We start from the raw sequence: 23,886 nt of genomic DNA, 5'->3' as shown, positions 1-23,886 counted from the left end.
AAAACGCGAACGCTGTATAGTCTGTCGCCAGACGCGACCAGCGTCTGTCGGCGCAGCCCGGCGGAAACGGGTGCGAAATGTTACATGCCGCATTTCGCATAAACGACGTTATCCAGAATGCACCGCGTTTGCCTAGCTTTGTGACGAAGGGACGTCGGGCGTGCTCGAACGCGCATGCGTGAAAGCAACGGAGTGCTGCGCGTTCCTGCGAGTTTATACCAGGCAGAACGGCGCCTGGCGTGGCATCGCCGGCATGACGCGACGAAACGAATGCTGGAGCACACGCACACCGGGTCACGTCTAAGTGTATTCACGCCTTGAGTGTGGCATGTAGTCATGCTCTTATATGACACGCACCTCATAATTATTATGTTACTACCTTCGTCATCACTTCACGTGACGTAATACCAAATTTGGCATATACGAATCTACCGAAACGGCCCGAGCGTATCATGAGTGCGGCATGTAGTCATGTTGTTAAATGACACGCATTTCATGATTATCATGTTTGAACATGACATTTACATATGTCGTTCGTCCACGTCACGTAATACTGAATTTGGTACATGTGAGGCTATAGCGACACGGCCGCGAGCGCATAATGAGTGTAGCATGTAGTCATGTTGTTACATAACATGCGTCATATCATTATCATGCTTGCACCAGTCACATCCCTTTGTCGTCCATTCACGTCCCTTAATACCAAATTTGGTGTATGTGAAGCTAGCGAAACGGCTGCGAGGGCATCATGAGTGTGGCTTGTAATCAAAACGTCCCATGACACGCATCTCGTAATTATCAAGCTTGCACCAGTCACATACCTTCGTCATCCATTCGCATCACGTAACGCTGAATTTGGTATATGTGAAGCTAGCGAGACGGTTGCTTGGCGTGTTATCAGCGTGGCGTGTAGACATGACTCATGACTTACATGACATGCATGTCATGATTTCCACGTTAGGGTCTGTCGCTTGTGTCGTCATGCAATCACGTCATACCATACCGGTTTTGAACATGTCGTGTGAACGAGACCACCGCAAGAGCAGCAAGACCATAAAATGTGAATCATGACATTCATGACATACATGTCAGGATTTTCATGTTATGACTAATCAAATATGCTCGTCATACAGTCATGTTATGCGATACCAAGTTTGGTATCGATACCATTATCCAAACGGCCAGGAGAGCTAGAAGTCGTTGGTGGATAGATAGATAGATAGATAGATAGATAGATAGATAGATAGATAGATAGATAGATAGATAGATAGATAGATAGATAGATAGATAGATAGATAGATAGATAGATAGATAGATAGATAGATAGATAGACTCAAAGTCGCTGAAGTTCGCTAAGAAATGCTTCGCATTTAAAAATCACAGCATATCCACGGAGTGAATGATGATGAGTGTGGCGAAGCATCCTTCCGTCACACTGTGGATGTTCTGTGTTGGCTACGCCGTAGGGATGGACTGCCCTAGATCATATGGAGCTTCACCCCTAAATATAGTATGGGAAAGTAAGGTAGATTCCTTGAGAAACATCTTTACGGAAATAGCGGCCACTCCCGTAGGACCCTGTGGCCGAGCTATTTAATGCGGTGCTTTGAGTACCACGAGTGGCTGTCTGTGTGTTTCTTTCTAAAGGTGCCGTCTTTTTTGCGCTCATAAATCAGTCTAAATAATTATGAACCAACTCGCCCAAGCAACAGTTTTGACTGGTGAGGCCGATAATGTCTTCATCATAAGAAAATGAACCAAGAAAGTTTGCTGGGTTTGAACCCCTACCCATACGCTCTAAAAGATAGTGTCTTTGAAACTGTTACAAGCTGCAGAAAAGAAAAAAAAGGCTACAAACCCATGCTTCCACAGAGGGAATACATGTACATCTAAAGCACATAAATGTGCAACCTTGTCCTAAAAACAAATGCAGAAGTACAACACTGTCTAGCGAGAGCTTACTGATTATTCTAGTAGCGCATTAGACGCCTTCAGGAGGAAACGATGTAGAGCCCACATGAACAATTTCACTAACCAATTAACTCTTTTCTTTGAAGAAAATTTGATGGCAAACTTGGGGTTGAGTGGTCCTCCTGAGGCGGATATTACATGTGTTGACTAAAGAGTAAGGGTAAGTGGTTATAAATGAAAAAAAAAGAGAAAAGTGATCTCCGTAACTGTCCCTCAGTGAGAGGACACCTCAACAGTAGCTCACGATGGGTGGGGAAAGGAGGGATTAAAAGGATAGGATTAAAAGGTGAAGAGAGAGAGAGAGAGGAAGCAAAGAGCGAGGCGCAGGGACAGTGAACGACGGAAGTGAGGAGAAGATAGGAAAGATGGAGATGGTCGCAGGAGTCCGAGGACGGGGCACCACTGGCGAGAGCTCTTGTCAGCGTAGGGCTAATCTAGCCTGCCACAGCTACGCTGTCGTCGTCGTCGGGGACCGGCGTCAGGAGGTGGCGTAGGACCAACCCAGTCGGCCAGAGCTGCACTGTCGTCGGAGATTACGAGGGCACAACCGGTCAGCACGGAATCCAGCGAGCGAGTGACTAAAGAGTAAAAGCGAGCTTGGGTGTGCTGCGGCCTAGCGGTTCTTGGTCTAGCGATGTCCACGCCAATCACAGTCGGACCGATTTTGGCGGCGTCTGCCACCGGATCTCTCGCCGCGAACCAATAGGAGCGCTAGCCAAGGAAATCGGAAAAATGGTGGCCAAGTCCAGACCAATTCCACGTAAAGAAATATTTTCAGGCCTGCTCATTGCCGCCGTGACGTCACTTGTTTTGCCCGAGCGATCGCGTACGGGGGGCTGTGAATCATTGCCACCATTGTCTCCCGTTAAAAGATAAAGCATTCGCGGCAAGTTTTACATGCTTATTATATTTTTAGGCACTGGTTTAAGTATTGTGTTACGCTTGAAAGCGCATAGTGGGCCATTTATTCCGAGAAAAAGTAAACAAATGTGCGCCATCAAACGTGTGGTCGATCTATAAGACCAAAATTTGATAGGCCAACAAGGTGACGAAATAAATAAGGTAAATGTTATTCATTCTAATTTGTTCACACACACACACACACACACACACACACACACACACACACACGCACACGCACACGCACACACTCTCTCTCTCTCTCTCTCACTCTCTCTCTCTCTCGAACATGCAGAGAATACGCATTTGCAAGGTTTCTGCAGTTTTATTTGTGTTGTTTTGATCATCTGTCTTCATAGGCACGTAAGAGAGCAGAGTGTATGCTGCTGCCAGAAGAATTTTATTCAGCACCATATCAGGGTGAGGGCCCATACAAGAGAAAAACAAGATCTCTCGTTTCTCAAAAATATCTTATGGGTGACACAAGGAGCGGCGTTTCCTCTTTTTCTCTGGCCGCTGTCGCACTGGTGTGTAGTCGCTCATATAACATAGGGCCTGAGAGAAATGTCAGTACTGGATCTAAATTAAACTGTGCCACCCCCGTGGGCGCATATACTGCACTGCCGGTTCTTATATTGGTACATTTAGTAGTGGTTCCTAAATATTCTAGCTTGAAGTACAGCTGACATACCAGAAAACAATTTTATAAAGCGATTTATCATAAGTGTCTACACGGATCTAAATTTCAAGAAAACATATTTGGCTAAGGTGCTGGCAAAACTGTCGCAGCATTATAATACTGCAAGAGAGGGGTTAGAACACCGGCAAAAAAATATGTACAAAATCGATGAACTAATCAATTGATGCAACAGCATTCCTTCTGTTTTTCTCAACCAATTAAACAGGAGTAATACAAAAATTCTGCCCCGCCGCGGTGGTCTAGTGGCTAAGGTACTCGGCTGCTGACCCGCAGGTCGCGGGTTCGAATCCCGGCTGCGGCGGCTGCATTTCCGATGGAGGCGGAAATGTTGTAGGCCCGTGTGCTCAGATTTGGGTGCACGTTAAAGAACCCCAGGTGGTCGAAATTTCCGGAGCCCTCCACTACGCCGTCTCTCATAATCATGAAGTGGTTTTGTGACGTTAAACCCCACATATCAATACAAGAATTCTACTGCGCTAATCACCAATACCAAAATGTTTACTGACCCTGAAGAAAAAAACGCCTCTTCTGAAAACTGTGTGTGAGTACGGCATCCGTAACCTTCTCTGAAAAAGAGCTCACCTTCCTGGGGCGTGTGCTGTGAAGTGCCGATATAGGATTGTCAATTTGATATCAGCTTAAAACTAGATATAAAATTGATATCTTAACATTAGATCTCAGTTTAACACTACACACGTGTGCTGCGCCACACGTTTGCGGTTTTGTCATGTGTGCGGCGTCACGCGTTCAACAAGGTGAGCTACATAATGTGCTGCAAGGTCACGCAATAAACAAAAGTTGAAAGTTAGTGCTCATACTGTTATCTGTTTTTTTTTCTTCCTTCTTGACTCTATAGCATCTTTTCTTCACGCTCAAACTGAACTGAGAAAAAGTAATATCATTTTATGAAGACGGTGGGAAAGCGAAGGGAGAAAGAGTTAGGTAGGTGTAAGGAGAAGAGGAGGAGAAAGGGTTTTGCATCGCCCGTCCTTGTATAGCATCGTTCATGCGCCACCGCCATTGCGTATGTGACAAGCAGTCGCTACACCCAATAAAAAGTTTATTGGAGGGACTGCGCAGTTACACCGGAAAGGGCTCCTTGCTCCTCCAAAAGACGATATGTGCGCAAAATATTGCACATGGCACGGCACACACATTCTCTTGTTGTTGAATTCCACGCCGTGCGAATAAGAGCGCGTAGTTTGCGGGCGAAGCAGAAGAGGGAAAAAAGGAAAAAGAGGATAAAGGGAGCGCTTGTTGGTTCATGATTATTATCGTCGCGATGAATGGACTAAGGGTCTGCTTAAACATATTCGCAGTTAAAATTAAGCCAGCATTTGGGACGAACAAGCATTTCAGGTTATGTCGTAGCTAACTGCCAAATTAAAAAAAAAAGTTGGGCTCATGCGGTATTCGAAACCAGGAACTCTCACGCCCAAAACAAGAATGATACCCCTAAACCAACGAGCAGCCCTCGTTGTGTGTCAATTGTACAGTTTCACTTCCTTAGTATCTTGGTCGACTGCTAGAAGACTGTAAAACAAAACTTTGAATAGGTAACGTTAAGCACATGTGAACTTATATCACTAAAAAAAAGGGTGATTAGCTTTCTTTATAGTTTGATCACTTGTTCTTTCTCACAATGCGACAATCTTTCTCCTCGGCCAATGACTTCCTCGTCGTCTTTTTCCTTTGTTCCAGTGACATAAAAATTCAGTGTCATTTAACTACCTGGTGCTATTTTCCTTTTCTTTTGCAGAACATATTGTTGCGTGAAAGACGAGCCGATAGACTGTAGCCTGCAGCCTGTTTACTCGATATATTTGCAGTAGTAGTTGCAGTACTGACCGGTTCAACTTGGGGCGCGAGCAGAGAGAGAACTTCCTTGTCTTCATCCGGCGCATACGCGCATTGTTCAGGAGGCTTTCAGTATGCATGTAGCAATATATGCATCCGGTCATGACGTATGCAAGGTGTGGACGCACCGCCTTATTTATTTATTTTGTTATTATTTATTTAGTTAGTTATTATGAATCGCAAATGTTTGCTGCAAGGGTAATAGAATAGCAGATTTTCCCCAAAGTTAAATTGTTCGACATGAACGAACTATGATTACAGCACTGACATATTTTATATACTCAACAGGCGAAGGTGGCTGGAAGCGTTGACTGTAAATAATTTTATGCTTCGACCTGCTGTCCTTTTATGCGTATGCAGTTTAAAACTACTTTACGAGGAAAACCATACATGCGTAAGCCCATAAAATGACTCGTTACAGGCCATAGCAATATATGCGATCTTACGTGTATAGCTACGGGTCGCAATGACGTATTTCTTGAAAGAGAAAACAGGACAATACCAAAGCCGCAGCAAGTAACTAGCTCATATGAGTGTGGCAGGAGGACAGCAGGAGCACACAGCTGCTGCAACAAGTAAATGTACAAAGCTGTAGCAGCACAAAGAGAATAGGTCGCTACAGTTGTCGCAACAAATACGTATAGTATAGGCTATCCTCGGTTCAGCTGACTGATGGCAGGTAACGTTGTCATACCCAAATCATGATTACGCTAAGACAATTTCCCCGTTGCGTATTTCGCCTAGAATATTCTGTTTTACTCGATCAGGACCGTTCGCTTCACTACGTTCCTTGCATTTTCTCAGGTGAAATATCAGGGTTGCACCACGTTACGGAAGCTTACGTTGACCATCACTGTTATTGCCTGTAGGCACTGCGTCAACGTGAAGTCCTGAAGGGCATGACAGGGACAAGGCAGAATGGCGGCCGAGCGCAGCCAGCCTCACCTTTCCAAATAACCCCGGAGGCGATGCGCACTCCACACGTAGCAACATGCAGGGCCTAAGAGTTCCCGTCGCTCGTAGACTGAAGTGAATTCGGGTATTATTTTTTTATTCACTCGTATGCTCCGCCTTTAACAAGAGTGTTCGCGAGGTGATTCAGCCAGCCATTTTTCTTTCAGCGATGTAACTTCGAGACACGCCGCTCGATTCGCAAGGAGGGGGAAAGGCTCCGCTATTTTTATTCGCCCTACCTACAGATGGTGCCGACTTGGTGCAGATGACCAGGTGCGAAGCAGCAATAAAGCAAAGGATAAATCATGGAGTCTAGATCTCCTAAAGTGCATCTGCTGCGGCTATATGCAAAGCGTGAGGATTATTCTCACACAAAGTTTTTTTTTAAATATAAAAGCACGTAAATGGCAACATTTCTCAGCGCTGGTGGTTTCCTTTCCCTCTTCATTGCCCTGTCAGGCAGAGGACAAATAAAACGATAGAGCGAGAAAAATTTCTTTCACATGTTCATCAGCACATGCATTGACAACATGTTATCTTCGTATATAAATAAAGTGGATCATCGGGGGTTTAACCCCTCGAGCACATCCATGCTTTCTTTAGTGTCGATGGCTGGTTGGTCAGACCTACGAGCTGGCCACACTAGACAACCCATAGAATCTGTCTAATAAACTGGAGGGCTAGAAAAAGGAACTTCACAAAATAAAAATACGATGAATACGAACCAAAGGTCACTATTCATCCTCCAATATATAAAAACAAAACTGGGCTCGTCCGGGATTTGAACCCGGGACCTCTCGCACCCTAAGCGAGAATCATACTCCTAGACCAACGAGCCGACACAGGTAGTGCGCTTATCTGTACACTTCAGGTTCCTTAGTATTTTGGTCAACTGCCCAGAATTAAGCAAGTAAACAAAACGTTAAAGGTAACAGTTTTCATCTCATGCTAATCCCGCACTAAAATGAAAAAAAAAACGAGGAATGAATGACTTCATGCATAATTTGCTCACTGGTCCTGCCTCGCAATGCTACAATATGTTTTTTTAACCTATGAGGTCTGTATTCTTCTTTTCTTCAGTGGCTTGGAAATTCAGTGCCGTTTAAGTAGCTGGCGTTCTTTCCTTTTCTTTAGGACATATGCTATGTATCCGGTCATGACGTAAGAATTCTGCAGGCGTGTGGTATTTATACCTTGATTATGAATGGCAAATCTTAACAAAGCATGTGTAATAGAATACCAGCTTTTCCAAAGTTAATTTGTTCCAGGTGAACACTCAATGATTGGAGCAATGGCATATTTTATGTATTCAACAGACTAGACACGCGGCAGGCGTTGGCTCAAAATGACTTTACGCTTTGACTTAGCTTCCTGTTATGCATAAGAAGTTGAAAACTATACTTTCCTCAGAAAAATGTACTTGCGTGCGCCCATAAGAGAACTCGTTACAGGCCATAGTAATATATGAATCGTATGTAGGTATAGGTCACAATGCTGTAGTGCTAGAGAAATAAAATAGGGTGAAACCAATGCCGCAGCAAGTAACCACTTTATATGGGTTGATCATGAGGACCGCCTGAGCGTATACAGCTGCTGCAGCAACTAAATGTCCCACGCTGTTGGAGCTGAATAAGTTATATCGCTACAGTTGCTGTGGGAAATAATTAGGCTATAGGCTAACCTCGGTTCAGTTGACTCATATTGGCTAAAGTTGTCATATCTAAATAGTGATTACACTAATGCAATTTGCTAAGAACGTGTTTCGCGGGAATTTTTTTTTTCACCAATGAACAAAGCTCTTTTGCTTGATCAGAACTGTTAGGCTCATAACGTTCACCGGATTCATTCTGAAAGTGAAATTTCAGCTTTTTGCCACGTTACGAAAGCAAGATCAGAAGCTGATGTTGACTGTGAGTCACGGCAGAGACATTGCAAAATGTCTGTCGAGATTAGCCAGGCTCAGCTTGTTGACAAACACCAATCATCCCCGAAGACGATGCTCACGCCACAAGTATAACCAACTGCGGGTCCTAAAAGTTCCTGTGATCACATTTATTTGATTTAGGTCTCGTCGATTCACCTGTGCCTATGTGCATATCACTGCATGTGGAGTATATTTTTGCCTCAAGCTGCAAATGAGTTGTGCTTGCTCATCGAACTACCACAATATTGTAAATGAAATAACACCTAAAAGGTTACGTTTCCGAGCGCTGGTGCGTTCCCTTAATTTTTCGCTCTTTTATGAAGTCAAGGACAATTGAAATGAAAATATAGATGGAAAAAATTCCTCCTGCATGTTCTTCACCACAAGAAATGACCACAGGCAATGGCGACATGTAATCCTCGCATTTAAAGGCGCCCTGAATAACTTTTTCAAGTAACTATGGGACGAATTCACCGGAAGACCATAAGAGAACTCGTTACAGGCCATAGTAATATATGAATCGTATGTAGGTATAGGTCACAATGCTGTAGTGCTAGAGAAATAAAATAGGGTGAAACCAATGCCGCAGCAAGTAACCACTTTATATGGGTTGATCATGAGGACCGCCTGAGCGTATACAGCTGCTGCAGCAACTAAATGTCCCACGCTGTTGGAGCTGAATAAGTTATATCGCTACAGTTGCTGTGGGAAATAATTAGGCTATAGGCTAACCTCGGTTCAGTTGACTCATATTGGCTAAAGTTGTCATATCTAAATAGTGATTACACTAATGCAATTTGCTAAGAACGTGTTTCGCGGGAATTTTTTTTTTCACCAATGAACAAAGCTCTTTTGCTTGATCAGAACTGTTAGGCTCATAACGTTCACCGGATTCATTCTGAAAGTGAAATTTCAGCTTTTTGCCACGTTACGAAAGCAAGATCAGAAGCTGATGTTGACTGTGAGTCACGGCAGAGACATTGCAAAATGTCTGTCGAGATTAGCCAGGCTCAGCTTGTTGACAAACACCAATCATCCCCGAAGACGATGCTCACGCCACAAGTATAACCAACTGCGGGTCCTAAAAGTTCCTGTGATCACATTTATTTGATTTAGGTCTCGTCGATTCACCTGTGCCTATGTGCATATCACTGCATGTGGAGTATATTTTTGCCTCAAGCTGCAAATGAGTTGTGCTTGCTCATCGAACTACCACAATATTGTAAATGAAATAACACCTAAAAGGTTACGTTTCCGAGCGCTGGTGCGTTCCCTTAATTTTTCGCTCTTTTATGAAGTCAAGGACAATTGAAATGAAAATATAGATGGAAAAAATTCCTCCTGCATGTTCTTCACCACAAGAAATGACCACAGGCAATGGCGACATGTAATCCTCGCATTTAAAGGCGCCCTGAATAACTTTTTCAAGTAACTATGGGACGAATTCACCGGAAGAGCGTATTGCCTCACGAATTCTACGTCGCCAAAAATTTTCAAGATCTTTCCAGTGCGAGTGGATTTACAAAGATTTGTCGCATGCTGCAATTGCATTCTCTCTTCTCTCGTCTCGATTAAAGCGCTGGAAGCTAAGCAGCGAGGGATGGCCAGGGTAAAGAAAAACGTCACGCGTGCTTCGTGACCTTGAACACTTATTTCTTCTTTTTTTTCTTTGAATGCGCGGCTTTTTCAGCGTTATCGCACGCCCACGCGTGGACAAGTCACAGCCTCTCGCGGCAATCTCTGTAACGATCAGGCGAGCCATTTTCAAATCAGCCAATGGCTGATAGATGGGCTTTTTACGAGTGATTGGTGAGTGTCTTTCCTGATTTGTTGAGAGAAGACAAAGCACTTTTTAGCTGAATGGATAATTTATTGAGAATTCCTGGCCGCGGGCTGCGCTATAACATTGGGTTTCCGTGTTGTCCAGAGCCTCTACTACCAATCGGCAGCGTTTTCTGACCATGCTCAAAAAGTGTTGCAGGACCCCTTCAAGTGAAAATGTTCCTCGGATTTGGAACCCTACAGGCATAGCCATGCTGTCTGGAGTGTCGACGGTTCTGTTCGGTATAGCCAGAGCAGGGCTAGAGAAAGGAGGGAGTGGGTCGAGATTTCAAGCAAGCAGCACATGTGTTTTTGTTTTTTTCCTTTGCGTGCAGGGGCTATACAAAAGACGCCTCAGAGAAGCAGCCAAAGCCAAACGCAGCAGCAGGACACCTTCGCGGCAACCTTCGCATTGAAATCGGGTTACACACAACAGCAGCAGGCACGGGGGAGGGGGGGGGGGCTGATTTTAAATGAGAAGAGAAAAGTGAGCCCCGTAACTGTCTCTCAGGGGAGAACACCTGAACAGTAGCTCATGAGGGGTGGGGGTAAAGGAGGGATTAAAAGTATAGGATTAAAATGTAAAGAGATAGAGAGAGAGAGAGAGGAAGGAGAGAGTGAGACGCAGGGACATCGAACGACGGAAGAAAGGAGAAGATAGGAAAGATGGAGACGGTCGCAGGAGTCCGAGGACGGGGCACCACTAGCAAAACCTCTTGTCGGCGTCCTGACGCCGACCAGAGCCGTTAGAAACTTCGGTTGTGCCTGCTCTTAAAGCAGGCACTACCGAAGCCTGCACGCTCTAGGAAAACCCGTACTCCCATGACACTGCCACCCCCTCCCAGGCTCCGAGCGAAAGGAAAATGAAAACTGGAACTTCCTCCTGTCCTGCCATGGCCGTGGCTTTGCAAAGGTCACCCCCTCGCAACAACGCCATCTCCTCTCCTCTCCAACCATCAAGGGCTGTCGAGCAAACGGCACGCCTGATCGCGCGTGCCTCCCCAAGAGGGCGTGTGCCTCCAAGAGCATCCCCGCGCCCTCAACATCCACAACTTGATGGCGATTTAGTCTCGAACGACCAGGCAGCCACGATCATCCATCGACCTGCCGGCACTCTTCATGGCTACATCGAGGGACTCGATCATCGCCTTCCTCTCGGGATTCCCTGCCATCCAACGTGTACGGGTGAATTCCAAGCGCACCTGGTTGTGGTTGACCCGTACCCCACCGCCGATCTGACTGCCCTGCTCCAGGTTGGGACGATATGCGAGATTCAAGTCCGGGCCAAGCAACTGTACCTGAACACATGTGTTGGTATCATCTACGGGGTGAACCCATCCATCCCCTTTGAGAACCTCGCTGATAACATTGAGTCACCCGTGCCACTATTGTCCGGTGGTGCGTAGAGGCAACTGCCCACTCTCTCCTTTGCGGGGACCACCATCGGATATCCTGCTCTACAACCAAAAGCGCGCTGTTCATCCGTGCCAGCCCCGGCCCCTACAGTGTTCCCGATGTGACCACTTCGGGCACGCAACTGCTACTTGCTCGCGGGACGAACGGTGCCTGCGCTGCGGTATCAAGCACTCACCAGGACCATGTGTAGCAGAACATGTACGCTGCAGCAACTGTAGCGGAAAACATTCCGCAACTGAGACGCGCTGCCCCTCCTGGCAGCTCCAACGCAAGGCCGCGATCATCATGGCCTCATAAGACGACAACGTGGCTTACCGCAAAGCTATGTAACATGCCAGGACCCCTGGGATCAGTGCGACGATCATCAAGGGCCGCTCTTTTCAGCATGCGCTCACTGGAACCAGTGGTATGACCTCGAAAGCCACCCTGCGACGTTCATCGAGTGCCCCCGTCATCCCCATGAAGACGACGATGACACCACCATCTTCCACGACTCAGCCGGCCTCTTCCGTCGTCATCACGCGCTCGACGGCAACAGGCACCGCGCGCTTCTTCGCTATGGCCAGCTTCAGCCACCATCTCCAAAAGAGCGACGACGATACCGCCCGCTTCTGCGACGCCACCGGCCCCGTCCGGCCTAGCGACGGACCATGGTGCGATGGGCACAAAGATAGAGCCAGTACCAGCGGTAATTCGTGATGTGCTCCCGATGCTCCCAGTGGACTCTCCCGAGCGACAATTTTTTGCTGCGGCCCTGGTCGCCGTTATACCTTAGGATCGGCCTTCTGAGGTGGCGCAACCATCGGAGTCACTTGGACTTTTGTGAATGTGGAGGAACCCACTTCTCTTCCCGCCCTTGTTAATTCGTGCGCATCACTTTGCCTTGACTTTCTCGGCGTCTTTCCCGGACTGCTCCGCGTGCGTTGGTTCGACCACGCGCGGGGGGAGGCGAGTCAAATGAGTGCCATTTTCCATTTATTTTTCTTCCTATCTCTTTTATTCCCATTACCCTATTCCTGTACCGACCTGTTGAGATGTCTTCTTAAAGATAGTAAGGTACGGGTGGCACTTTATTTTCATAACCCCTTAGAGAGCTAGAAAAAGGTACTCCACAAAAAATAAAATTGTGATGAATAAGAGCTGATGGTCACACTTCATCTTCCGATTTAAAAAAAAAACAAAAAAGGAGCTCGTCCGTGATTTGAACGCGGGACCTATCGCACCCTATGCGAGAATCATACTCCTATACCTACGTACCGACACGCAGCTCTATGACTAATTCCACGTGGTGTGAAGCGCCGTCGGCTCGTTAGTCCGGATGTCGAGACTAACGTGCCGGCCACATGGGACAACACAATTATTTATTTATTCATTTATTTATTTATTTATTTTCATTTATTTATTAGTGTACCTCAAGACCGAGAGGGTGTTACAGAGAAGGTGCGTAGAATGTGAACGCAGCAAAAATGATAATGACAGCAGTTAAGGAAATACAATAAATCGCAATAGCTATAAAATTAGAGAAAAACACGAAAAAAACATATAAGTAATATAAAAAGGAAAACAGATAACCATACCCTGCAGTCGTACCATAAAGTCATTCGCAACTGCCGACTTCAACAGCACTTGGTCCTTAGTGGCAGCAGTGGAAGTTGGGAGGGCGGTTTCATTCTCGCTTGTCTTCGGAAAAAAAAAGATTGCTAAATGTGGTGCGGCAGAAAATAATGATTACTTTATTCGGGTGGTCAACACGGGATGAGAAGTATGCAGGTTCCGAGATCAATACCTCTCGAAGTACTTGATTGAAAAAAAAAATTGTGAAAGAGTGACCGACGAAACATTGTTCTTCTAGTGACCAGATAAGGAAGTAGAGAAAGTTTTGTGAAAGAGTGGCCGATGAAAAAATTGTTCTTCTAGTGACCAGATCAGGAAGTCGTAGAAGATTTCATTAAAGACACGCTGGCAGTGCGAGCATAGTTGTTATGAATAAAGCGGGCTGAGCTGTTTCGGACAGCTTCTAAAGGTTCAATTGACGCTGATTGAGCTACGTCTCGAATGGTAGCCGCGTACTCTGGCTTTGGTCGGACTAATAACTGTACCTTAAGGTGTGGTGGTGCTTGTTGAAGATTCTGCGGGCACAACCGAGGAAACTGTTAGCATTGGTAATAATGTAGGTAATTCGAGAATGCCACGACAAATCATTTGCTACGTAAACACCAAGGTTTTAACTGGCACTAGCTTAGTTTCATTTAATGTGTAGTTGAAAAGTTTCGGAGTTGTCAAATGACAGTTGTCGAATGAACTGGAGGGCTAGCGAAAAAAAACGTTACAAAATAAAAGTGCGATAAATATGAAGCAATGGTCACACTTTATCCGCCAATTTGTTTTTTTTTTAAAGAGTGCTTATCCGTGATTTGAACCTGGGACCTCTCGCACACTAGGCGAAAATATGCCCAACAAGCCAACAAGTAGCCCTCAGACAAATTCAACTTTTTTTCCACCTCCGCATATTTTTCTTGGTTGACTTTCTACGATTTTTTTGCCCTTTCTATGCCTCGCACAGTGAAAACAAGTTTTTTTTTTCTTACAAAGTTTGGCACGCCTCGCCGGGGTGGTCTAGTGGCTAAGGTACTCGGCTGCTGACCCGCAGGTCGCGGGATCAAATCTCGACTGTGGCGGCTGTAATCCGATGGAGGCCTGAATGTTGTAGGCCGTGTGCTCAGATTTGGATGCGCGTTAAAGTACCCCAGCAGGTGGTCGAAATTTCCGGTGCCCTCGTCTACGCCGTCTCTCATAATCATATGGTGGTTTTGGGACGTCCAACGCCACATCATCAATCAATCATCATTCATTCAATCCATTCATTCATTCATCCATCCAATCCAATCAAATTTATCCAATCCAGTCCATCTAATCCAACTTAACCATCCATCCATCCATTCGATGCTGTCATGCCGAGAATATAAAGCAGAACCCGAAAATTGAGGTAGATTGAAAATTGTATTTTTGCGGAACACATGAAAACTCTTCTACACAACCGCATATGCAGGCGCTGGTAGATTGATGTATATTTCGCCCTTCACGTAATTTAAGGTGTATTGACATGGCATTTTCCTCGGAATGCAGTTTTAAAGGCGCAGTATTTCTTTCAAGTGCTCAAAACGAACAAATGCGCTTTGAGTGTTTCTGTTAATCGATCATCTAACCACCTATGTACGCCTGAGTGCTGTAGTTGTCTTTTGCTTAACCAGGTGTAAACAAAACTTTCCAAAGGAATACGTAAGTGTATGACGAACTCGAGAGGCTGGTCACTGAATGTATTGCGTGATATTGTTGGCCCTACGTCGTAAAATGTTTTGCCGAAGTCACGTGCAGCCCATACCCGCATACCGCGTGCATACCATAGAATGTTGGATATGCGCGCCGCACGCGCGTTTGCAAAATCGGATTAGATGCCTGTTTCTCGGAAAAGTTCAATGGATAAAAATAACAAAAATAACATATACATCCTGAGTAACCTATCACAAAGATCCGCCTACGGTTTAAGAATCTGCGGGAAAGGATTTTAGTAATGTAAGAGCAATGTAGTTGCGGTATCGGCCAACCAGTTATAACAATGAAGTAAGGATTACACATACACTACTTTCACTGTATACTTAAGCGTCATGCATTGCAACTACCGTAGCATGCAGTTCATTCCATGAAACTTGCGTATGTTCTTAGCGTAGCATTATGAAGTAAAATCATTCGCTAGTCTTTTGGAGCCAGTGAACTCCACGTCTCTCGTGAGCCCTCGATTAGATAAGCTACTAGATTAGCTCAAAGTCATAGATGCATCTCGTAACGCTATGTATAGTGCCAAATGAACTCAATTCTTGCCATGTGTGAGGTCCACGAAATTATTGTCTACAAAAATGTTTAACATCAGGCGTTTTTTAAAGTGCACCAACATTGCACAGTGCACGGGCCTGTGTTAGTTCACCTCTATCGAAATTCGGCCGCCGTGGTCGAGACAAAAGCAAGTGCAGCGCCAGAGGTGAGGACGGGGGACTTTCAGCCGCGGCGCCTCGTTTACGAGTCGGGACACAAAAAAAAAAAAAAAAACCATTCTGCCGGTTAGGCATGCCCTCTCCTTTCATTGCTGCCTCCATGCGGGGCTCATTTTTCTTTTCCATTCCTTTCCCTTCCTTTCTATACACCAGAACACAGTGAGCTCAGTGCATGCTGCCATGTTGAAAAGCGTATGGCGCCGTCTGTTGCTCGCGCGGCGAAGCAATACTCTCAACTGCCAGGTGAGCAGACGCTCTGCAAATCAAACGTGAAACTTCACAACTCGAGTCCGGCTGTAAGCATGTTTCACGCTTTTCCTATGCTGGAACTTTATGCTGATTTCGTGTGAAACGTCGAGGAGACCTTCCTCGACAGTCCGGAATGTCCGCAGCACGTGCATTGCAGACTACTGTAGCAGCTTCATCAGGTACGTACCATTGCGATTGAAAGAAAGGCGAACAGCGGGACGCGTTGCTTTTGACACAGTCGAACTGCGGCGTGCCTTGGCTTTGACAAGGCAGAATTTGTGCAGTAAGCCGGCTTCAACGTAGCGCTAGTATCTAGTTCAAGCTTACGCTCATGCACCGCATGTGTATCAATAGCCAGTCCTGCCGGGCACTCGAAACACACACACGCTGCAAAAGTGCACTAGAAAAAGATTTTGAAGTGCTACGGCGACGCCAGCCGGAGGGCCGTTCCACGCGCTTCCCGCACAGCCACAACGCACGTGCCGGGGCCCCTACCGCACGCAAACGGGGGACAAATAAGCCAATTGGCGACGCCTCTGTGGCGACGCTGCAGAGGGTGAAAGAGCGTCACCGATTGGCTTATTTGTCCCCCGCTTGCGTGCGGTATGGGTCTTGGCACGTGCGTTGCGGCTGTGCGGGAAGCGCGTGGAACGGCCCGAAAGCACGTGTAGATTCGCCTAGTGACAGTCAAGGCAGGTCGCAGTTCGACTGAGTCGAAAGTCATGCTTTCCGCGCCGTTCACGTATCGCGATAGAAGGCCGTTACAGTTTTACTAAACATGCGCAGTGTGTGCATCCACGCGTGAGTCGTAATACGAATATCCTATTATTGACATGCGGCCTGCGAAAGAGTACGGCAATAGTTTTGTGCCTCAGGTATACTGCACGCAAATCGCTGCTGTAAAGTGAAACATCTGTAGTGACGCTTGAATAAACGCAATAAGTATACTTACTTGTACACTTCACTGGGCTCGTAGTTTTTCCTGCTGATTGCGATTATATTCTAAGGCGGCAAAGCTCGACCTTTTTCGTTGTGGACGGAAATCTGTGCAATCGCAAAACACCGCACTGGCACGATTCCCGCGATGCACTGTGAACTACACACGCAGTGCTCAGCAATCTCTTCCTTTTGCGCTGGTTGTTGTCGCATCAGATGACCGTGCAGTGGTACCCAGATGACATTTTATAAGCGCACGTTTTCGCTTTTTGAACTCCCAGAGCCACTGCTTGCCATGCTAGCGACGTGCGCCTTGGCAGTTGCAAACAAATCATGGCGTCTCTGCGAGCGAGGGTATACCGCCGAAGGCGCCTGGGCGAGAGATAGGCGTGCTCTCGTCTATGCTCTCGAAAACTACTCCCTATCCCCCCCCCCCCTCCGGTGTGTATCAGCGCAACCACGTATGAATATCTAGCGTTTGAAGCGCTAAGCGCAAGAAGGGGGTAAGATCCTTAAAGCAATAACATCAAAGGAGTAAAAACAGAACGAACGCTACCTAGCATATTCGAAGGTAGATTACGCTCACATCCTGGTCCATCACGTAGATTATCGATACTAAATTTATCGTGCGTCCACATACATTTGAAAGAAGGAACCAAAGGGACCTCCAGCCAACGTTTTTAGATACATTGCCTCCCTCGGCGCCCAGAATGAGGGAAAAACAGCAAGAGCAGTCCTGCATGCCTGACGCAAACAGCGCTGCAGCCCCATTGTCATCTTCACCTCCAGACGGTTTTTGGTGTCGAGAGTAGTGGCGCGGTTGAAGCATAGAGAAATAGAGCATACAAAGAGTGACCACTGGAGCCTTTTCACGGCCGAACAAAAAAGGGTTTGACCAACCGCTAGATGGTGGTTTTCGGCGTCGAGAGTAATGGCGTGGTTTATTGATTGATATCTGGGTTTCAACACCCTAAAACCACCATATGATTATGAGAGACGCCGCAGTGTAGGACTCTAGAAATTTCGACCACCTGGGGTTCTTTAACGTGCACCAAAATCTGAGCAAACGGGCCTACAACATTTCCGCCACCATCGGAAATGCAGCCGCCACAGCCGGTATTTGATTTAGCTACCTGCAATGGCGCGGTTGAAGCATAGAGAATATATACCATACAACGAGTGGCCCCTGGAGCCTTTTCGCGGCCCAGCAAGAAAGGGTTTGACCAACCACTAGATGGGGTACCTATGCTCGCCTCTACTCCTTTGTTAATATATGTAATAGCTGGCTCAGGAAGACAATGAATACCCAGGTTTGGCATAATTTTAAAAAATATTCAATGATACATTTTTCCATATCCGCTCTACATCATGTCCCGCTGAGGATGTTTAATGCCTTATAACAAAAATGAGTAAACTCTGAATTGAAAGTGTTGTCTTTCTGCATTCGTTTTGCACTAAGGGACACATTCATGCGGTTTAGACGTACTGTACATGTGTTCCCTTTGGAAAAGCATGGGTGTGTAGCCTAGTGGTGAACACACCTGCTTTCGGAGCGTGAAGGTACGGGTTGAAATCGCAGTGTCGAACAAAAACGTTTTGCTATTTTATTTATGCTGAAGGCGGTATCGGATCTGACCAGCCACTCGTGGCGCTGAAAGCAGCGCAGTATGTTGGGCGCAGGGCCCTACGGGAAAGAAAAATGTAGTCTTTACAGGTAACTACAAGTAGTCGGATTACAAAACGGCAGTTATTCCGATAAAAGACGTGGTTAGCGTATAAAAACAAACTGATAATCGATAAACTTTTAGTTGAGAATACATTAGAATTTGAAAAAAAAAGTGCGCAAAACTCGCAAAAGGCCGGTGCACATTTGATGGCCGCATTTTACTATTCTACCCTAAACCATATGCATTCGTCATTCTCTTTGTTTAAAAGTCTGTTTGCTTGACACCGGCGATATGCCATGCTCAGATGCTCAGACGGGACGGCTTTACGCTCTCCCATAGTAGAGTACCAAGTACTCTAAATCGTTAATACCTTTTTCTTAACACACATTCAGGCGCTTTAATGGCGCCGTCTTTTTGAGCCCTGGGCTGCCCGCGGGACGGCTCCATGCTCTCCCATAGCAGAGTACCATGTACTCTGAATTGTTACCCACTTTGTCTAGGCAAACGATGGTTCCGTAGTTCTTAAAAGACGGACTGAGGCTCACTGCGCCCTAGTGGTTAAGAGACGGGCCACGCAGTGATGTTCCGCATAAGAATTTTCCTTTTTTTCGGGGGATTTTCACCTGTCATTTTGAGCCCAAGGGAAAAAGGATATCTTCGTGATATGGCAGGGAATTTTAGGAATAATTAATTTCTCCTATGACAACCGATAATTAGCGATCACAGTGCACCTTCATCTGCTGTAATCGGTTCTGTCACATGCACCACGCAAGCATAGTCTTTGAGATATGTTTCTGATATTTACGCGGAGCGATTTCCAGTTGATTATAGTAGTGTTAGACTCGAAGCCCACAATGTGCATTGTACTAACAGTATATGAAATAATAAATCATGCTTATGTTGTGAGTCATTGGAAGGGCTCGTTATTATTTCAAAAGTCGCCAGTACGTGAGACACGTGTAAGGATGTGTGTGCTTGGACGGGGGCAAAAATTAGTGCTGTTGAGCAGGGAAACATGCTGGGAACTTCATCAATGTTCGCAGAAAAAAAATCCCCGAAATAGTGAATTTTCATGTCTCTGAATGGGAATTCTTCGGCGTAGTACGGAATATCACTGGGGCCATGTCCATAAAGTCTGGCCTTCACACCGGCCCTAATGGTTGGAACACACTGGCGGCACCGCACTCTACCGCATGCTGCTCGCGAGATGCCACTTTTATATATATATATATCTCTCTCTCCCGGTGATGGTGCCAGATGGTAAAGAAAAGACTACACACATACGTAGAGAAACGAAGGGGTGCTGGGAGAACTACAAAATGGGTTCCGTAAACGAAGGAGGTTGGAGGACAATCTCTTTTCATTGATGCAGTGTATTGAAATAGCGGAAAAAGAACACAGGCCCCTGTGGCTGGCATTTCTATATATAAAGGGAGCTTACAATAGCGTGATTCAGGACGACTTGAGGGGAATACTGGACACACTATATGTGGAAGATGGAATAACTAATCGTCTAAAGGATATCTATAAAATTTACAAGGTCGTTATAAAATGGGAAAATCAGGTAACCGAACCTATAAAGATACAACGCGGGCTTCGACAGGGATGTCCCTTGTCACCTTTCTAACTTATGCTGTATCACCAGGGACTAGAAGCCAAACTAGAGGGGAGTCGACTCGGCTTCAGCATCTTTTTTGCCAAGCTAGGAAAACACGTTGAACAGTCATTACCAGCATTGATGTATGCAGATGATATAGTACTAATAGCCAACGACAAGGAAGATCTGCAGGAATTGATAGACGTCTGTGGTATTGTGGGATAATCTGTTTGATTAACATTATGTAAACCTTTTCCAATGTCTGACCTTGAATACGCATGCAACTTGTAGGATCGGAGTAAATAATTTCTTATTAACTAATTATAAAAGTACATAACTGTAGCGATCGCTTCATTGTATCAAATTATTACCGCTCTTTTAGTTTATCTACCATGAAATATGCTCTGTAACTTCCTACTCTTTTTCTCCACAAAAAAGTGTCTTCTTTAACATCATACCATAAGTATTTTTTTTCATAATCACCACATGAAAATATGACTTATTAGTGAGCCACCATTTATGACTGGTTTTCTTATTCACCGTAATTAGGTTGAAGTCCTTTTTTCAATACCAACTTGTCTGCTGATTATTCCATGCCGAAGGCAGTCGAAAAATGGAACCACCTGCCCACTCAATCGTCACCGTTCTATAGCTGTTGCAGGTTGTTTGTACTGGCCGCCAGCAGATATGCATTACTTTAACTACCACTCCCATCTGTAACGCCTTGATTGATTGATATGTGGGGCTTTAACGCACCCAAACCACCATATGATTATGAAAGACGCCGTAGGGGAGGGCTCTGAAAATTTCGGCCGCCTGGGTTTCTTTAACGTGAACCCAAATCAGAGCACACGGCCCAACACATCTGTAACGCCTTCAGACATCGAATATAAACAAAATAAATAAATAAATAAATAAATAAATAAATAAATAAATAAATAAATAAATAGGTGAGTACAATCGTATGTTACATTGCACTGACATTTCAAAACATAATCAGCTAGCATTTTCAGCCTGGTCTTTGCTCTTCACGATCTTTTCCTTTCCTTTTTGTTCGGTCCCAAGTTGTGTCAAAGAACACACACACACACACAAAAAAACAGATACGCGAATGCGTCCGAGCTCATTGTGCGCACGAGATGGCAGTATACTGTAAAACGGGCTTGAAGAATTTAAACTACTAAATTGCTGAATTGATCGTTGCGTAAAAGTGACATCAGAAAAAGCATTCTAGATGCTTTTTTCGTTTGTTCATTTTCATTTTAGTCAGACTCTTCCTATCATTGCCCTATAAACTGGCGCTCACTAATTTAGCATAATTTGCCTGAAGCGTCGCACAGCTGCACCCCTATTGGAACGGCCAACATGCACCCCTACTATCCCTTTTCGGGGCCACCGAGCCACTGCTTTATTTCCCTTCCGAGAGCGCTTCAGTCACGAACGCGAGGCGCACGCTCAAGCCCGCATCATTTCTTGCGTTTTACGGTATCACATGGATAACAGAGAAGGAAAAAAAAAATGTCGGCATATCCACGGAGCGAATGATGGATAGTGGGGCGAAGCATCCGTCCGTCCATTCGTTCTTGCTTCCGTCCATTCATGCGTGCGTCTGAGTGGTCGCCCATGCATCCATCCGCCCGTCCGTGCGTGCGTCTGTTCGTGCTTCCGCACGTCCATCTGTGCGTCCGTCCCTGCGTTCGTCCATGCATCTGCTCCTGCGTCCGTCCATGCGTCCATCCGTCCGTGCAGCCATCTGTGCGTCCGTCTATGCATCTGTCTGTGTGTCCGTTCGTCCACCTATTCAACACTCCAAGTACCACCATCTCACATCTTTTCATCATATATTCCTCATATAGAAGCACCGCCATTCAGCGGACATTCCAAGGACTGAACGAGAGGTGGCACACGCACAGTTCCTTACGGCTTGCACTTCGGGTCTACTTCCAACCTTTAACCACCTCGAGTTCATGGTATATATTATTTCACTGTATTCATCACACTGCGGCCCAACACTCGCTAAACTTTTCTAAAACCAAGGAGGTTACACCCAGCGAGTATAACGTAGCAACCTTTTTCTGTCAAATAGTGCTCAATGTACATGCCAATGGCTGCTAATGGGAAATGAGAGACAGGAGAATTCGGCTTTTACTTTCTTATGGCTTGCGCTTCGTATCTACTTCCCACCTTTAACCACCTCGAGTTCATGGTATATACTAGTTCATTGTATTCATGGCACTGTGGTCCAACGCTCGCTAAACCTTTCTAAAACCTCGGAGGTTCCACCAAGCGAGTACAACGTAGCAACCCTTTCTTGTCTTTTGTGAGTTGTTGAACAATAAAAAATTCGCAGCGTGCGCGTTAACTAAAAGCCGAATTCACCTGTCTCTCATTCCCCCTTAGCATCCATTGGCATGTATATTGAGCACTATCTTTTATTGTTCAACAACGCACAGAAGAAATCTCTCACCGGCACCACCTTGAAGGTCAAAATGTTATACTTGTTACACACTACTACAACGGCTACGAGGGATGAACGGGTGTCACTATAAGGAGCTTCGCTCCTAAAAGAAAACTCCAGGACTGAGTGGAAGGCGCAGAACAGTGACAGTGAAAGCTAGAACAGCGGCCTTACAGAGCCTTTTATAAACACTCATTGGGTAACTGTTGCAAGAACACTTGCTTGATGCCCTTTACGGCATTAATAGTGAAAATTTTAGGGTAGTAGGCTGGCATTCGCTATGCTATTTTTCGTCATTCTTCTCAGAAGCGTGGTATCCGCTAAACTATTGCGAGCAATTTTGTGCCAATAGTTCATGCAGTAACTGACGATGATAAGTAATTATGCTTGAAGTGGGTATGCGTCACAGTTATTAGCTGAAAAAAAAAAAGAACCAGCTTTTGTAATAGCTTCGAGCATTGGACGAGCCACTCGTTACGCTATTCGCAATGTGCGATGTTGTTTTTCTTCTTTCGCTGTTTTTAAACGTTTTATAACGTATAACGCGATTGCTTTCCCGACATCAAGCCTGCCCAAGGAAAGTTTGCCAATAAGTCCCAAGCACCAGCGTTGCTCTGTAGTAGAATACTGGTCTGGCACCGAGCGAACCCGGCTTCTTGCCCTACTGTGTCAATGGTACTAGTTTTTTTTTTTTTTTCTAATTTCGCGTGATGTGGTTACGGACACCGGAGGTGGCAGCGGCGGACAACTACGGCACTGCGCTAGACCCTATTATAGTTGCGATCTCATAACAGCTTTCCCTGTAAAAATCCCCCCCCCCCCAACCCCAGAAAATCGTCTTATCGTGAAGGTAACTGTTGAATGTTATGCCCAATATGACACTGATGTTTGCGTAATTATACCGTATTCATTTAAGTAAATATTGTACCAATTATCCAATCAGTGGTAACGGAAAAGGTATCGTGTTTGCGCAGGGCAACTGCAAACGGACCTGCATTGAATAACAAAAAATTATTGATTTATTTATTTATTTGAGTAGCGGAGACAACTGTACATGGGAAATCAAACGAAAACTTTCTCAACTGACAAGCAACACGGCTGGCCAAGTATAGTGTGCCGCCTTTGTTGAATACAAACGGGACATTTCGCTGCCAGATCGTACCACCCTGCTAAATCACACTTTCCCCTGCTTACTCGCGGACGCCTCCATCGAGGCATCCCAGGAACGGCCATTCTCTCCGTGCGCACACGGCACAAAGTGTGCCTCCTCTGATCAAACCAGCCCCTCCACACACCGTGCCCAGCGGAAGCACCGCCGTTTGGCTCCCCTCGAATGCAATAAACGAGTCGCGAGGTGCGGTGCATGTGGAGTACCCCTCGGCAGTCG

The 23,886-nt window shown here is 45.7% G+C and overlaps 1 protein-coding gene and 1 non-coding gene across 2 annotated transcripts in view; one reads left to right on the top strand and one right to left on the bottom strand.

The window, feature by feature from the left end:
• vari (MAGUK p55 subfamily member vari) overlaps positions 1 to 23,886 on the top strand; it is a 134,397-nt gene that overhangs the window by 31,391 nt on the left and 79,120 nt on the right. The gene's annotated exons all lie outside the window — the stretch shown is intronic.
• On the bottom strand, positions 7,149 to 7,220 carry TRNAP-AGG (transfer RNA proline (anticodon AGG)). Its single transcript has one exon. It is a non-coding gene; the product is annotated as a tRNA-Pro (tRNA).

The sequence above is a fragment of the Rhipicephalus microplus genome, chromosome X, assembly GCF_043290135.1.
Source record: "Rhipicephalus microplus isolate Deutch F79 chromosome X, USDA_Rmic, whole genome shotgun sequence".
Classification (NCBI taxonomy): domain Eukaryota; kingdom Metazoa; phylum Arthropoda; class Arachnida; order Ixodida; family Ixodidae; genus Rhipicephalus; species Rhipicephalus microplus.
Note: the sequence above shows the minus strand (reverse complement) of the source record. Positions and strands in the feature narration are given on the sequence as shown.